Source organism: Mastomys coucha, unplaced genomic scaffold (genome assembly GCF_008632895.1).
Source record: "Mastomys coucha isolate ucsf_1 unplaced genomic scaffold, UCSF_Mcou_1 pScaffold21, whole genome shotgun sequence".
In the NCBI taxonomy this organism is placed as follows: Eukaryota; Metazoa; Chordata; class Mammalia; order Rodentia; family Muridae; genus Mastomys; species Mastomys coucha.
Window position 1 is genome coordinate 29,025,259 of NW_022196904.1, and position 3,870 is coordinate 29,029,128.

General features: G+C 44.5%; 1 non-coding gene across 1 annotated transcript; it reads right to left on the bottom strand.

Annotated features, from left to right (window-relative positions):
- Positions 1–353: 353 nt before the first annotated feature.
- Positions 354–460, bottom strand: LOC116104220. Its single transcript, XR_004123752.1, has one exon. It is a non-coding gene; the product is annotated as a U6 spliceosomal RNA (small nuclear RNA).
- Positions 461–3,870: the final 3,410 nt, after the last annotated feature.

Here is a 3,870-nt window from a genome sequence, read left to right on the forward strand (position 1 = left end):
AACATAGATAGTGGAGAAGTGTCTGATACCAGAATGATTCTATCAGTATATAAATATGTTAAATTATTTGGGGGGGGGGCTCAAGAGATACCTCAGTGGTTAAAAGCACATGTTGCTCTAACAGAGGACTCAATTCCTAGTACCCATATGGTAGCTTTCAACCATCTGGAACCCTAGTTCCAGATGATCCTACGGGCATTCACAAGGAGTGCATACATGCAGGCAAACATTCATACACATAAGGTAAAATAAACAAATCCTTTTTGGTTTTTGAGGAGGAAGGTGTTTATTTCACTTATATTTCCATACCACAATCCACTATCATATGGCATTAAGATAGGAACTCAAAAAATATGTATATGGAACACTTCCCAAATTCGCATGTCATCCTTGCTCAGGGACCATGCTAATTTTCTTTGAATTGTTCCAATTTTAGTATATGTACTGTTGAAATGAGCACATGAATCTTTTAAAAAGTTACCTTGTGCCACTTTTCAAAAGAGATTTGTTTATTTTTATATTATGTGGCAAATGTTTTGCTTGCATGAAAGTCTGCATCATGTGCATGCAGTGCCCACAGAGGCCAAAGGAGGGCCTCAGATCCCCTACAGTTGGAGTTACAGACAGTTATGAGACACCATATGGATACTTGGAATTGAACCTAGGTTCTGTATAAGAACAGCCAGTGCTCTTAACCAATGAGTCATTTCTCCTGCCCACTTTTGTAACACATTGATAAAACACCTGACAAGAGCCAATTTAAAGGAGGAAAAGTCCTCTGAGCTCTTGATTCCACAGGGACCATATGGAGGGGACACCCAGGAATCAGGCCAATCCAGGCCTTACCAACTGACTTAGGGAAGGCTGAAGAGAAGACATACCATTAAGGTGCCCAGGAACGAATGCAAAGTAGGTTTTCAGATACTGGCTGATAGCGCTACATAACTTCTCCTTCCATGTTGTGTCCAAGGCGTCATCAGAACCTGCATATCTTCTATAGCTGGTCTTGCTGTTTCCTTTTAAAAACACTCAGACACAATCCTTTTTATGAAACAAAACCATGTGTGTCTGTAATGGGGTGGGGGGGGCGTTCTCTCAATGTTATAGAAATCTCCAACAATCGTCCCTTGAGTCTACTTAATAGAGCCTCTACTGGGCAAGAGAGTTCAGAGTTCCAGATCAGCCTGATACTATGCAACTCTATGTAAAAAATAAGATCTAAGGGGAAGGGAGAGTGAGAGGGAAGTAGAGAAGGGAGAGAGGGCAGGGAAACAGAATGTGATCAAACCAACCCTGTCTGGGAATAGGAGTAGGCAAATGAGGAGATCCTGGCCCCACACCACTGTCCTGGGAAGGTCTACTTTGTTATAGAGGCCATCTGAGCAATAGTCTCAGCCTGACTGACCATCTCTCTCCAGACATACAAGGAGGAGTGACAGGCTAGAAGGGAAAGTTAATGCAGCCGATTGAATCAGAAGGAGACGCTGTGGGCACAGGGCCAGAGAGTATTCTTGGATGGGACTTTTTTGTTTCCAGTGTCCTATGGAAGCAGCTGCAATTCTTTTTTTAAGTACCATTCCAGCTGACCTTTTGAAAGGAAGGATTTGTATTTCAATAGGAAATCTGCATTTCCACTGGAGGCAGAGGCTCAATTTTCTGTCCTTGGTTGTTCTCTGACAAGCCAATTCTTGGTGTGTGTGTGTGTGTGTGTGTGTGTGTGTGTGTGTGTGTTGGGGGGTGGGGTATCATCTGTAAATTTGCTCTAAATCAAAGACAGGACCCCAAGTGTCCATAGAGTGGCAGCCTACAGGCAGTCATCACACTCATGGAGAGAGGGAGAGTTCTATCATCAGTGCACATGAGGACATCTTGTCTCAGTCATTCCTGGGAACACACAAAAGTAACCAGTAGAGAAATACTGGGGAATTGACTATACATGGACCTAGATATCTTTGCTATCATAGGGTAGAAGATGAAGTAGATACTCATTACATTTAAAAAGGAAGAGATGGGTATTAAGAAACGAATGGAAGATTGTATATGTGAGTACATAGCTTGAACTATAGATGGGTGGATAAGTAGATGTGTAGCTGAGTGGATAGATGGGTGGATGGGTGGGTAGATAGATGGATTGGTGTATAGATGGATGGATGGGTAGATGGATGGATAGATGGAGAGATGGATGGGTGGATAGATGAATGGATCAATGGATGGATGGGAGGATAGATGGATGGATGAGTAGGTAGATGGATGGATAGGTGGGTAAGTGAGTAAGTAGATGGGTAGTAAGTAGATGGGTGGGTGGTTGGGGGTGGAGAGATAGATAGATAGATAGATAGATAGATAGATAGATAGATAGATAGATAGATAGATAGATAGATAATTTGTGTGTTATAGATAGCAGTTGAGAGTGTGATATAAAGTACATTTAATTTTGTAGTCACAGCAAAGTTCTATAGAAAGGAAGGGAAGAGGGAAAGTGAGAGGTAGACAGATTGAGAAACATGGTTGCCACATGACTCCTCGGGCTTATACCACAATGAACAATGGGCTGCACAATATCAGCAAGTGAACACAGAACCCTGGTGAAGGCAATGACCTGAAGCAGAAGCACTGATGTTGCTGATACTTTAGAAGGTGCCACTGGCCTAACATCCAGACCCTAGTCATCTCTGGGAGAAAGTAGGCATCTGTTGTAGCCAACTGTGGCATTTACTAAAGGTAGAAATGAACCACAAGCTGCAGGGTATGCAAGGGAGAGAGGACAGGGACCACATCTGCCCTGGTTCAGCTTAGTGGAAGTTTTGACCAGCAGGACAAAGGGCTCTAGCACAAGTGCTTAGGCACCAAGTCACTAAGGTCTGAGTCCCACACTACCATGGCCTGCAGAACCTGGGGCAAGAACTGGATTGGGGGAGTTCTAAACATCTGACTTATGCACAGGAGTTAATAGCAGCACAGTGGTCCTCAGGGTGGTAGCAACATTTAGAGACATCAGCCCTTAGAAGCCCTAGGTCAGTTCCTGACACTAGAAAGGGGAGGAGAGAGCAGAGGGCCAGCTTGTTGCTGGCTCCAAGTCTCTGTTCATTAATGGTAAAAATGATGAGGAAAGGCAGGAGGGAGCTGATAATGCTGGCTCTGCTGGGACAACCTGGAGACGGCACATGGGCCCAGAAACCCATTTTTCAGGGACAGTGTGCTCTGTGCCCTCCTGTTGCCATGGTGACCTGGGCATGCTGCAACCCGTTGTCGTGGGTGCTGAACTGGTTAAGAATTAGGAGGGAGGAAGGGCTGTTTGCCCCATCTATTCTCCTGAAACACGCCTCAAATCTCTTTTCAGAGACCTTGGTTTTATTCTCCAAAAGAAAACAATATATTAAACATAGAACTTTCTGGATAATTAAGAGATGGCTATCACCACTCACATAGGTGCTATCCAAAAGCAGAGGAACTGGGGGTAGGATATGAGCTCCGTCCATGCTCTGTGTCAGCTACAGCTCCTGTATAAGAGGCTCCTGTCCTCGTCCTTGCATCTGGCCTTGAGGAAGGTCCTCCTAGGACAGGTTTCTCTGACCACACTTGGACACAGAAGTTGCTATGGACAGAGATCCCTGGGGTCACTCTCTACAGCCTAGATTGAAAGATGTGTCCATTGGACCTCTGTATCTCCATCAAGGAAGGGACCACAGACAAAAGAAGAAGAACATAAATTAAATGTATCGATTTTACCCCATAAGAGGTGAGTATAGGAGTGGGAGGGGGAATGGGGAAACTAAATGAACTTTATCTCCTTCAGAGGCACCCAGGCTCAGTCTCCACTCACCTCTAGCCAGGTGCCTACTGAATGGTCTTGTTTAGCCTCTCTGGGTC